Source organism: Anabrus simplex, chromosome 2 (assembly GCF_040414725.1).
Source record: "Anabrus simplex isolate iqAnaSimp1 chromosome 2, ASM4041472v1, whole genome shotgun sequence".
NCBI lineage: Eukaryota > Metazoa > Arthropoda > Insecta > Orthoptera > Tettigoniidae > Anabrus > Anabrus simplex.
This window is the reverse complement of record NC_090266.1, coordinates 1,206,600,637-1,206,615,094: the sequence shown is the minus strand read 5'-3', so window position 1 is coordinate 1,206,615,094 and position 14,458 is coordinate 1,206,600,637. Positions and strand designations below refer to the sequence as shown.

At 38.6% G+C, this 14,458-nt stretch overlaps 1 pseudogene; it reads right to left on the bottom strand.

Annotated features, from left to right (window-relative positions):
- Positions 1–1,760: 1,760 nt before the first annotated feature.
- LOC136863837 (uncharacterized) lies at positions 1,761–2,321 on the bottom strand (annotated as a pseudogene).
- Between the last annotated feature and the right edge of the window lie 12,137 nt (positions 2,322–14,458).

The following is a 14,458-nucleotide window of genomic DNA, read 5'->3' as shown; positions in this document are numbered from 1 at the left end:
ATTATTCTTTCTTGAACATAATCTGCGTCAATGGTGTTTGGGCACTCTCCGTTACTCAGCCAGTCGTTAGCTGTTGCTAGGTTATGAATGACTGGTTATCACTGATGAGTAAGAGTTCCTTATCTCGACAAGGAAGTTGAAGTTTACGAATGCGATCTAGGAGCAGAGAATTACAACTTGAACTGGGAACGTGGACGCAGTAACAGGGGTTTGAACAAAGGACGACAGTAGTACATTAAGGTTAGGTTCTCGTGCAGAACGAAATTTGTGGAAGGCAACCAATGAGACCCAATCAATAGGTCTCGCTGGTTAATAACTTCTGGGTGAAGTGGTACAAACGAAGAAATTATCAAGTTTAAAACAAGTCAGTCTTGAATATTTCCATTATTATTATTATTATTATTATTATTATTATTATTATTATTAATATAATTGTCATTTTATTTTAATATGTATTTTATTAACCAACCACTCAGTTAAATTATTTTATAGAAGCTTAATTACATGCTCCTATCAAATTTCTCTCGTTTTCGGGTGTATCAGTTAAGGTCCAGTCAACAGAGTAACAGATTTACAGTTTACGTACGCGACCTGAGATAAATGTTATATGCTCTACCACTGTCATTATTTCCGGAGGTGCATATGGCCCTGAGGTTCACTCAGCCTACACCAAAAAGAGTACCAGGTTAATTCCTCGGGGCAAAGGCGGCCGGGCGTAGAGCTAACCACTCTACCCCATCACGTGCCGAGGTTAACAATCGTGGAAGCCTTTACCTTCCGCTCCTCCAAGGGCCTTCATTGCCTGTACGGAGGTGACTTTGCTTTGCTTACTGTCATTATTACTATAATCATTATCATATAATTTTGAGTATTTTTAAAATCACTTCTGACGCCCATTTTACCCTCATTTTCGGAGAATTATGAATAGTATGATTGATCCCCAACAATGCGGCTAATAATTAATGAAATAAGTCTATAATATAATTAATATGTAATGTAATTAATAATGAAATTAATGTTACTCTTAAGATATACGATTCCAGGGCTAATATTCTGAATTACGAAATCCATAAACATTAAGGAGGGCAACAAGAACAAAATAAGATATTAATAATTCTATATATTTCTGGTTCTACTCCTTAATCTCAATAAAACCTTTATTGATTGCACAGTGTATTAAAAAAATTCAATTCTTGAACATAAAGGGGAGACGTAGGCAGATTTATAGTCATATGTTTGATTACACATATCTTCCACCATTTTCATCGAATCTAAATGAAACTCTGTACACTAATTTAAAATGACCTAATGATTTGCTGTGTATGTTTAATGGACACTGTGGTAATTTCTCTTACGTTTTAATTTTTTCATACGTCACTGTGTTTCGGTATACATTTTGAGTAAGTTATGAAATAAAATGTCAAATTTAAGTTATATTTATAATCTACTCAAGTATAGAGACTTTAAAGTGTAGGAACTATTTCCTAAATATTTTTGTTGATTTTCTGCAATTTTTTTGAACTTCATGGTAATTTTTTCTTATTTTTAAAACAATATCTTAATATATAATTTTTTTATTATTCAAATATTAAAATTCTACTCCACTTCAAGCTTTGTATATATTTGGGTGACTTGTGTTCAAAATTTTATGAAATTACATCAAGTAGTTCTTGAGATAGCTGTACCTAAATTATGAAAAATGTGAATTTCAGAAAATCAAAGAAAACTTTTCATAATAAACTTTCAAGACTACACCTTTCCTAAAACTGACCATAACCATACTCCTCTTCTTCATTAGCATCCTCTGCTGCTCTCTTGTCCGCTCTGCTTCTCTGCCTAGCTGCCTGTTGAATGGTCTGCATTGATGCCTCTGCCTTTGCTACTCATTGCTCATCAATGGACCTAAGGATTTGTTCTGTGAATACTCCAGGTGTAAGTCCCAGCCTCCTAAGGATGTGAAGTCTGGCCAAATTCCCACCATTACATACTTCTGCAGCATCCACAGCAGCAATCTTCACCACCAAGTTGGAAACAAACACTGTCCTAGGACACCTCTTCCAAATGAGAGCGTTGAAGCTTTCATTTGGATTTTGAGTTTTGCCATGTAAACATCTTTTCAACAACTCTGGTGCAGCTAGAACCCTAAAAGTTGGTTTGATAGCCAGAAAAACAGCTTTAGAAAGAATGTTGTTATGTCTGTAAGTCTCACTAGCTTCCATGGCTTTCAAAAACTTGCACCACTTATCAGAACACAGGAAATGCTGAGGTGTTGTGTCAGTCGACAGGTTATGAAACCATATAGCCCACACAGCTCTTCTCATCTTCTCCAAGTCATTTGCATTATTTCTAATGGCACTGCCATAATAAACTTGCAGGTTATCAATTCTCTTCTTGGTCAGCCAATTTCTTCCTCCAAGTGACTTACCTTCTTCCAACAACTTGCCTTTATTTTCTGTGACAAGTCTCCTCAACCGTCCACCGATCCTTTTCTGGACATAACCAATGCACTCTAGCTTTTATAAACTACAGTCATTCCCATAGGGTTGGCTTTCAGCTACAGTCTTGAAAGCACTAGAGTCACTATCCCTCAAGTACTTTACATACCTTACATCAAATTTCTGTAAGGAGCGATGGAAAATTCGCTTCATACCTTCAGCTTCCATCCAACCACTTGAACTTGAATAATTCCTGCTGCACGCACTTTTATGAGCATCTTGTCAATCCTTTTCCTTTTCACTGTCCATGCCTCTTGTGTGCAAGGCACATACAGAGCAATGTTTAACATAATTTGTAAATCTAGCACTTTCCCAGTGTCAACACTAATGACAGATGACACTCCATGCAACGATGTATGCCCCCTCTTCATCCAGGAGCTGTCACAAGAAACAGCCAAGTCTTTAGGTTCTGCTTCATTATTCTCTAGAACAACTTCCTGAACAGCTACTTTCATGCTCTCTTCACTAAACTGTTCCACTGCATTCAAAAGTGGCATGTTCATAGCAGTGAATCTTGCTGTTGGAGCAGGCATGTTCATAATACCACATAACAAGTTCCAACTTTCTCTACCAAGCCTAACACACCTTAGGCCATAAGCAAATCTAATGCTTGCTTCATAAATTCTGTTATTGGCCTTGGATGTTTTGAATGGTATATCACTGTTGAAATTCTCACACAAAATATGTAATGTACATACTAAACCTTCTCTCTCCTCATCATCCATCAAAGTCACCTTTCCACCACAATCAGAACACCTACAAACTTTCTGTATTACTTCTGCTAACAATTCAATATCAATAATTCTAAACCCACTCCTTCCTCCATCATTTTCTGCCTGGTCCTATTTTCTGTTTTGAAGAACTTACAGATGAATCCAGGTTTGCAATTTCAGGTCTTTCCCTAACCTCACGATGTCTTATTGACTTTGTGCTGTTTATATGTGATTGTTTATACTTCTTATACACTTTCCCAATTCTAGGCATTATGCAAATACTTATAGGGATCACTAAACCGCTGAATTACACCAAGAGATCACTAAACCACTGAATTATACCCATTATAAATCTCACATACACACACAATTATTGAATCAAGTCCTTCGTCATTCACAGCCTTCTATATCATGCTGGCTTGATTCTACAACTGCCTGGTCAACAAGGAAAATATATCTGGCCTTCTAAAAAATTGTTGCCAGAAGTTTAACTGACAGAACTGTGTAAGAAGACATCTTGTACTGCCACAGATGCTGAGTAGTGGGCATGTCATACTGCAGTGGATGATTCGTTATTTTTTAATGTCATTTGTACTTCGAATTTCAATGTAAAATTTTGGGATTATATACTCAAGCAATCCAATAACAATAAATTGTGATTTTTTCTTGTTTTCTGTCTACGTCTCCATATATTTTTTTACTATTTTAGAAGATATTATGAATTATCTCTTTTCAGTTTCCTATTTTTTGACACTTTTATGAAATATATTTCTATACATTTCAGTTCATGTATAGTAGGGCCCACGAGAGTTGAAGTCTGACAGGTGAGCGGCGAAAGCTGTAACTACGAAGTACGCTGCGTTGTCATAGTTACCTCCATTCGCAGCCTACCACCCTTTCAGACAGGCTGAGTGTTTAATAAAACATGCAGGCCTAGGCCTAATACAATTCATTTACCTTGACCGGTTCCTAAGCTCGTGTTAATAATTCCTGCATTTAAGACAGAACACGACATTATCGATATATATATAAAAGATTTCATAATCACTAACAAAATCATCAGTTTCTGACAATAACCTCAACAAATGCACATGCTAATCACAGAATAGAACAACACTACCCACATTGATAGTTTTTTATTATTTAACTCCGATTTTTAACGGTACCTGTACAATTCAAAAATAATCTACGGTATAATAAACACAATAGGAAGACGATACTTCATCGAGAAAAGAAATCAGTCAGAATATGAATGACAAAAGTGACTGAGAGCAAGCCAACCCACGTGGTGATAGCGTCCTAAAATGTTGCAACTCTGTTATCATTGCCATAGCAACAGGCCATTTTCAAGCAGCGTTAGTCAACTTTTTCTCGCCGGTGGCGCTAAACGTCAGACTTCAACTCTCGTGGGCCCTACTTTAGAGGAGGCTAAGGTTTTCCAGCCGGCAGGTCGACCTTCTTGACGTCAGTCCCATGTAGAGGGATGTATTCACTATTGCATGTCTGTGTGGTGCCTGGTGGTGTGAGGTGTTGCATATTTACAAAGTGATTTGAATTATGATGAAAATAATAATAATAATAATAATAATAATAATAATAATAATAATAATAATAATTAACCCCATCTCTGGGACAGAGTAATTAATCAGACACGGCTACGAAATTTCTTCCTTATATGTCTAAAGAATGTGAGATTCTGATGTCTGTCGTACGTGCCTAGGTCGATGGAACATGAAATCATTAATTTAGGATTATGGTTTTTATCAGTACATTAGCAGAATCCCGAGCAGTGTAAGCTGATGCAGAATCTTGCGTATAATTTGCATCTTTCATTACCGAGTAACTGTTCAAGAAACGGTGTGTGTGGTTGTGTCCCGAAAGCTCATTTATTCTTTTAAAGTGCCCTATCTCGTCTGTCAGACACTTCTCCGATTGCCTTGACGAGCATTAGGGCATTCAATTTGAATTGTCATACTGGAAATTTAATTCCTGGGCGAGGCTCGAACCACGGGAATTACAGCCAGTTGCAACATGCAAGCATATGAGCAGAAACGGTATTTTAGTTTCCCTCCAAGCCAAGGATGATCTACAGTACAACGAAGTTATTGGAAAAGTTCGATAAATATGTTATTTGTTCTACATACATACATACATACATACATACATACATACATACATACATACATACATACCATAGGTTTATGCCTTTCGCTATTAAGTTAGGAAGTCTGCAAATGTGCAAACCACCTCTTGACTCGGACTCATACATTTACAACTATCTCTGCGACTTCATGTAGCTCCGTATCTGTTGTCTGAAAATCATTAAAAATTGAATCTAAACATCGTCGCCTTTGTCTACCTCTGTTTCTCTTACCATCCATGGCGGACATCATTATCCTCCTTCATGCGGTTTACACGCATAAGCCCTACAAGTTTTATTATACTGATTCCTCTTTCAAACGCCGTCTCCTTACTGTGACTTTGGTCCTGCAACCGTTGCCTCCTATTTACACCAAAGAATGATTATTCTCACCTCATTCAAGTCTGTTACTTCTAGTTTATGAATATTGTTCCCAGAGTACATAAAGCAAAATATAAGTGTCAGGGGAGAAAGATGTAAAGATATTTTTAGTCCGAGATCTGACTTCTTCCTTGCAGGATATCACTGGTCGCAACTGCCAGCTACACCTTCAATCAATTTCCTTCACTTCAACTTGGAAAAAATACGTCAAAAGCACATGAAATCATCCATATGTTCGAGTTCAGTATGCTGTACTAGGTTTCTTCCCTACTGACATTATTTTAGTCTTGGAAATCCTAGTTTTCATATCGTACACACTGTACCTCATCTCAAGCACCGACATATTAGGACATGCCGCCATTTCATACCTTTCACTAAACGATCCATGTAAAATGAAAAATAAGGGTGAAATAATTCAGACTCGTCTAATCCTTGTTCTAATTTGACCCAAAATCCCATTCTGCCACTAATTCTCACTCCAGCATGACCGTTGACAGGAATGCCTTTGATTGCGCGTAGTAACCCACCCTTGATCCCGGTAAATCCCCGATATTTCCAACGTCCTATCCCTTCATTTTACATTCAACAGGAAAATCCTACCGTAAGGAGCCTCAGTTAGACTTATTATGATTGATATACAGATTAGATCAATACTTCGTTTCGTTTCATTTCATTTCATTGTGTTCCAAGTGTAGAGATATCTCTTCTAGGACTGTACCAGAGACAAAACCTACTTATTGATGCCATTGTGGCTGTGTTACTCACGTTCACTTCTGTTTGTTGGCTGTCTGCTTTGATTATGGAGCCAGTTTTGATCCTCTTTGCTGGAGACGGCTCCATCCGTCTGGGTTATGTCAATACGTAACCGACTCTCTTATGAATATTTCAGTTTTCCAGGTCTGTGCCCTGTCCTGTATCTAAACTGATTTTATACCGAGTTGCTTTGTTCGATATAATAATAATAATAATAATAATAATAATAATAATAATAATAATAATAATAATAATAATAATAATACAGTTAAGAAAATGCGACTGACCTACCGTGCACATATTGAAATAAACATTTTTAAAAGTAGCACACAAGATCGTTTCATACGAAGAAAACAGGAAAATATAATATTCATTCATGAATGATGTCGACCACGACTAACAAAAACATGAGCTCAAGACAGAAGACTTAGAAAACCGGGAAGTATTGAGAAAGAAAATGGTAGAAGTGAAGGATCAGATTAAGGACGACAACAGGGGTATTCAAAGAGGGGGACCGAGCTTGCGTGAGCTGGATTTTGAAGAAATAGAAAATGACTTAAGGCAGTGATGTGTGTTACGTAATCGTAGCCCATACGCGGCTGAAAGGAATGGCAAATAATAATAATAATAATAATAATAATAATAATAATAATAATAATAATAATAATAATAATAATAATAATAATAATAATCCTATGGCCACAGTTACCTAGTTGAAGACCTGCGAATTGGCCCGATCTAGTCAGCCTGTCTGTGAGTTCTTGGCCGTGCGGTTAGGGAGCTGTGACCTTACATTCGGGAGATAGTGGGTTCGAACCCCACTGTCGTCAGCTCTGAAAATGGTTTTCTGTGGTTTCGCATATTCATACCAGGCAAATTAATATATTATTATATTCCGTGGTTAGTTTATTTAAACATTTATGCCGACAGTGCCCTGTGTCTTGAAAATACGTATAGATATCAAAATTAAAATAAAAAAATCAAAATCTCTTTTTTTGCAGATGAGGTGTCTACCTCGGTGGCAAACGGTACACTAAAATACATTATTGTCAAGCACTAAATATTAAATTAACAAGAGAATAAAATTTTCCTATAATACAATATAATATAATTAACGCTAACAATTTTTTCTATTAAACACCCAGCTCATCCTTAATAAATTTACATTGTTTACAAAATTCTACTTAACTGACATACAGTATGTGGAATTACTTCAAATGATACTATACAACTGGTATAAGATTAAAATTTACTTTGCATTTATTTACTTTTTCTTTCCTTTACCCATTCTGGAACCTAAGTAGCATAACGACCTGCTGCGTCTTAACCAGAGCCCCTTTTACCACCACTTTTCAGAGTTCCTGAAGGGCCTTAACAGCTACCGTAGCGGTCCCAGGGCCCTCGAAGTCCCCACTGTACTTCACCCCTACAGGCAGTCCCCTACTTTGGCTGTCCAAACTCCTTAGACCAGGGGATGGAATTAATTTATTCACACACATTTTTTATTTACATTAACCTGCACTGGTCGAATGCCCTCTAATATTTCATTTATTTTCTCTGTTGCTGTTTATTCTCTTTTTGAATATCTGTACAGATTTTGGAAAAGGATCAAACACTACCCCTGGTAAACTGTTCCACTCCTTCACACCCTTCCCAATGAATGAAAATTTACCTCAATCGCTTCGGCTAAAATTCCTTCTAATTTTATATTTGTGGTCAGTCCTGCCGATATAATTATTTTACAACTGAAGCCTCTCACGGATATCTCCCCATGCTTCTTCTCCTGTATAGGCTCTATATAATCCTATAAGTCTAGTTTTCTCCCTTCTCTTACTTAATGTTTCCCACCCTAGTTTCTTTAACATTTCTGGTACACTACTCTTTCTCCTGAAATCCCCTGTTACAAATCTTGCTGCTTTCCTCTGCACACTATCTATTTCTTTTATTAAGGTATTCTTGGTGAGGATCTCAAACACTGTTTGCATATTCCAATAATGGACGAACCATACTTAAGTAACTTTTCTCTTTTAATTCTTTGTAGCATCCTTTAAGTAGCCTCATTATGACATGTAACGATCTGTATGCTTTCCTAACAATGTCATCCACATTACCCTTCCATTTCAAATTACTTTCAAATCTTACACCTAAGTATTTTCACTTGCCATCTTTTGGGATACCTACCCCATCCAAAGTATATTCAAATTCAGTTTTAAAACTCCTGTTTGTAAATGTTGTAACAGTTGATTTGCCTCCATTAACCTTCATGTTATTCTCTTCAACCCATTGTTGGATACTCCCAAGGTCCCTTTGTAATTCTGAACAATCCTCAATGGTATTTATTTCCCTATAAACTATTATGTCATCTGTATACAATCTTATTTTTGATGTTATATTGTTCCCTAAATCATTTACGAATATTAAGAAAAGTAACGGCAGATTCTTTGCTAATTTGACACTTACTGATAAAGCCACATCAATTGTTGTACTTTTGTGTAGAGCCATGCCTAGCCTGCAGCGCACAAGTTGTAGTTCTCCTTCCTCTGTAAGAAAATATTGACATTAAGTACATTTCACAGTGGAATTGACTTTGGTCACTGTTTCGAACGGCTCACACGAACTCCGCAACTTGCAGCAGACCTGTTATTTTCTCTTGGATACTCCCCGAAACACAAATGTAAGCCATATAATAACGAGTTTCTATTACAAGCACTTATATTCAGAAGATATTTTTAAGCTAACGATAACATTTAAGATTTGTGCGAAACTTCCAAGTGTATTTTCATTCTGAATATGTATAACATTTAACGTTGTATGGAATACATTTCAGAAAGTGTTTTCTGCCCATTTCACCATTTTGCCATTGCAAACATTTTCTTCTTGATGTTAATTTTTGGATTTCTTGTCAGTTTCTGGTACGGAACCAGAGCCGACACTATTTAGCCCAATGTAAGAGTCTGTTTATACTCTTCTCAAGATGAATCAGGAGTGTGATTTCCTACGCGCCGAGACAAAACATCATCACTCCCCAGTGTTAATAGCTTGGCATTACAGTTCTCCCTCTTCGAGCGTCTCCAACCGTATCATCGGTAGATTTCATTCCTACAAAGTCTGAATGTAAAGTTTTAAAAAGCGGGAGTATCTGACCCCTTTTAACTGTACAATATAGTTACATTGTTCTCCGTCTTCAGTATCACTATCTTAAACATCTTCAGTACCTTACTTTCTAGGCAGTACTTTCACCAATACAGCCAGGTTCAAGCTAGCCGTACACACCTGTTTTTCTACCTGAATGGCAAGTTGCAGAATTCTAGTATGGGGATTATTGAACACTTCCTCGACCTTTTCTAAATTGCTGAGTTCGTGCCCATTCGTTTCGAACACGTCCTTTGTCAGCACAGCCCCTCTGTTATAAATCAGTTCACAAACTCCACAAATTCTTGTTTTATCAGACGTATAGTCTACTACCATATCCTACTGTGTACTTACGAGTGACTGTACATATCTTTCTTTCTTTATTCATATCAGGATATTATTACATGTAGGCATACATATGCAGCATTTTCTGTACAACAATAAACAATATAACGTACACTACGAATCTAAGAGTAAAACACTGAGTTACATTACGACGGCCCAGTACTGAGCTACGTGCAGAGCCACATCTGTACCATACATTAAATCTTCCTGGGTGCAGGTCACAAGAGCCAAAGGGCATTGAATTAGATGGCTCATAGTCTGGATTTCTTCACATGCACACCGTGCAGTGTCGCTACCACCCAGATATCCACATTTCAGCGAATTTCGTCTTGATCTTCCCACTGCTGTTCGAAGTCTGTTCAGGGTTTTCCAGGTTTTTCAATTATACTCTTGACCTGGAAGAAATTTTTCTTCCACTAGTAACCATGCAGATAGTTCTGTAGATCGGGTGTTCCAAAAAACTATTTTGTTCTCTCTGTGCTTTTGTAGAGAACTGGAGTATTTGAGAAGGAACTCCGTCGATATTTTAATCTCGCATGTAACGGAATTTATCAATACAGAGTGTATTTTCATTTGTTCTGGCCTTATTTATCTCCTGGCGTGTTGCAACTTTCCTTCTAATCAAACATGGAGCTATTCCAGCCTATCGGTTTACTTCGTGAATAATTGTTGTTGGTCTGAGGCAAACTGTGACCATCTTGCACCAGTCTGACGAACGTGGAACGGGACCATACAGGGAAGGCATAATCACCTGCGCAGAAGCATTAAGATAAGACAGTTGTTCGCAAAGTTTGTGGATGTGCACCCGATCTCTAGCTGACCAGCTTGCGTACTACGATGTTACGTGTGTTTTGGCAGTATTTCTTGTTCGTGAGGCTACGATAAAGTGTTATTCCAAGGTATTTTGGTGGTAGCTATGTTCCACTATGGCACCTTCCCAGGATATTTCACGTTTTCGTCTCCCTCTCCGTTTCTGAGCTGGAAAGCGCGTACTTGGGTTTTGCTGGGGCAGATGGTTCAGATGGTAGTATTTGGAGGACCCTCACAAGCCAGCAGGTATAATTTCTAACTTCTTGAGCCTTCAATGCAAGGTCATAAGCATATAGAAACCTTTCTGAATTAGCTTCCTTCTAGGAAGACATTACTCAGATTTCTCCATTTACTACGTCCATCCCCCCCCCCCCCGGAATTCTATTAAAATCTATTCTGTAGCAACATTCTGATTGTCCGAAACAGCAGGTAATCCTTCGTAAGGAGGTATAGCTCGCAAGCAGATTTTGGTGGTTTACTGTATCCTATGCTGCTGATAACTCTACAAATACGGCCCATGTTACCCTCCGTCTTTCAAATTTACACACGATATATTGTGTAAGAGGTAATACGTGAGAAGTGCAAACTTTTCCCGGTCTGAAACCTGCTTGCTCAGCTATGAAGAGTGTATCAATAAATGATAACGGTCTGTTTAGTATGATCCTTTCAAACACTTTCTGGAGGTGGCACAATAAGGATACTGGTCTGTAGCACTTTGGATCTGAAGGATATTTGCTTGGTTTTGAGATGGCAATAACATTAGATTTACTCCATTTATTCGGGATTTTTTAGGAGCTGCGCAGAAATTAAACAGTTGCGACAAGCATTCCCTGGTATTGCTACTCTGTGTTCTACTCTTGTCATCCAAATCTTCCGCATTCTCTGCCTGGATGAAATGCCATATTCAGCCTTAAGATTGTCGATAAAATTAATCGAAGCTATCAAATTGTCCAGGCCAACCATTCTAGGCGCTCCTAGTGCCCACCTTTGCAGATGCCAGAAGTGGACTCTACATACATACAACCTCGAACTATCAAATTGCGATATTTCATGCTCTTTCGAAGTTTGTTAATGCTAACAGCCTGTTTCATTTGAAGTGGGCTTGTTTGCCAGTTACATAACTTCAAATCAAGTTGCAATTTCACCCACATCCCATGTTCTTACAGGGTCTCATTAGTTTGTTATCGGAGTTCAGGCCACGATTATAATAGTATTCATAGATGTTTACTATTTGCTCTACGCCACACCGACCCAGATAGGTTTCACGGCGACGGTGGGTTAGGAAATGTCTAGGAGCGGCAAGGAAGCGACCGTGGCCTTAACTGAGGTACAAGCCTGACATTTGCCAATTGTGAAAATGGAAAACCACGGAAAACTCTCTTCAGGGCCATCGACAGTGGGTTTCGAACCAACTGTCTCCCTAATGCAAGCAGACAGCTACATGATGCAAACCCCTCAGCCTCTTACTCATTAGTGTCCTCCAGTATGATGTTACCAACAACTTCAAGTACATTGGGCTTCAAAATTTTGACGTCATGGTTACTGTTGCTCTGCATATGAAAGTCTTGTACTGCTTAAACAGCCACGTTCCCTTACACGGAAGCCTCTGCCTTACATTGCTCTGTTTTCCTAAAGATACCTCGAATGTTGTGCGTGTTTTGAGGGTTCCGGTTAAGCCTTCTATTACTTGATATAATCTACCCCTGATCAGATAACCGCTTAACAATTTGGTACCTTGTCATAAGCCATCTCAATAACAACAAACTCTCTGGTCTGAAACTGCAGTAGATATCATTCAATTTACTCTCTAAAATTTATGCCAATATAATTTTTAAATTATATTTTAGAGCACATTATCTGGTATACTAATCAAAGAAATACGTCGATAGTTCTTACAATATTTGCGTTTCCTTGCGTATCGATGAATACATTTACTGCTTTCATCCAATCAGAAAAATGACTAATATTCCATGCAAATCCTGTTTATCCGAGAACCCTATTCATCCCTTCCCTCCAACTGTATCTGGCCACTTCGGGCTTAATGGCACTGTAGTCTATTTACCATTCTCATTGCCACCATATTTCTCCTCCTTATGAACTTGGTTGTTCGGAAGGTGGAAAGGTCTCTGTTTATATAAGGCGTGTGGAAGGTGCTGGAAGTATGCACAGTTTGTTCGAGAAAGTAAACAGGGTATGTCGTACCACTGATGCATTGATGACGCGGTGAGCAGGAGATAGGAAGGTTGCAACGTCCGGTTGTATGACGGCCAACAGTGCGAGATATTAGTGAGTTGGTGCGATGTGATGAGTCGAAAAAAATATAAATGACATAGAATATTGAATAAAAATTTGGGCGAACGTTATATGATGAACGAAGTTTGCTATAACGAAACACACAAAAAAAACTACCTTCTTGCGTAATTCGGGAATACTTTTCGGTGAGTCATCAGTCTTGAAAACTGATTCTTTCACCACGCCCCATAAGTTAGGCATCTAGGACCGTGAGATCCGGGCGGCAGGAAGTATTTCAACCAGAAATTAGGCGATCTCTAAAGTGTCGTTGCAGAAGTGTAAGTTACTCCACCGCTTTGGGTACTATAAAACCTGTTGGGAAGTTGTCCATGATTCTAGTTTGATGAGACGGTTCTCGGGCTCCCTGATGTCGGTGTACTCCCGTTAGCGACGGATCATGATTTGACGATTAAGTACCCCATTAGCGACGAGGTATAAATACCCATAGTCCTGAGTTTCCCGTTATCGTCGGAATGTTTACTAATTGTGACAGCTCCCTGGAATACCCCTGTCTGCGAATGGAGTACACTTTTGGTTTGATAACCCGTTATTCTGTATCCAACTTTGGTTCAGTCCGGTTGATTATGGAGTTTGTTCTAAGTAAGAGAGATAACCATTGCCTTGTATATGAGGAATGCACCTATAGACGACTAAGGTGGTGGTTAGCGATACGGTTGTGTGTCAACGAAACTAAACAGGAAGCAAAGCTAGAGGCGTCCGCGAGTCTTCTGACCCCCTCCCCTCCCCGTCGTTAGGGTATGGTCTAGCAAACCTTGTAGGAATCCTTACGACAGGCCCATATCCAATAGTTGAGTTGCTAATGCAAAAGGGGCGTCCAGTTCTGGTTAGCGCTAACCGTTTACCTTTTCGCATGTTACTGCTTGTTACGTTTTATAGAATCAAACATTTCATTGTTCGACCTCTTCTGTTACTTGCATCGAATTTTGCAGTAGCAATGCTGCACAGATATTATTCTATCAATCTTAATCGTTTAGACTCTCCTGCAGATCGTATGCTGTATAGGCACTCTGCGGCATTCCATTTTTACGCTACTGGCCCTCTGAGTCAACTTTAATTTAAGCTCTGTATAACATAGTTCTTCCCTAGGAAGCCGTCCACCGCTAATGGCACCGTCGAGGAGACAACAGACTGATCCCGTACGTAACGTTGTTCCGTGTTTTGTACCTCCTTATTAAATAGTTATATAACACGAAGCAAACTCAGCCCCACACCGTATTACCGGAAATCACTTTCCACGAAAAGCGTTTTCCTCTCTGTTGTAAGAATTTCAGTGCTTTTTTATAGTAGCTTACCGTCACACTAACACGTCAAAGGTTTTCGGTGAAGCAGGGATAGGAAAGGTGAGAAGGAAGCGGCCGTGGTTTTAATATTAAGGT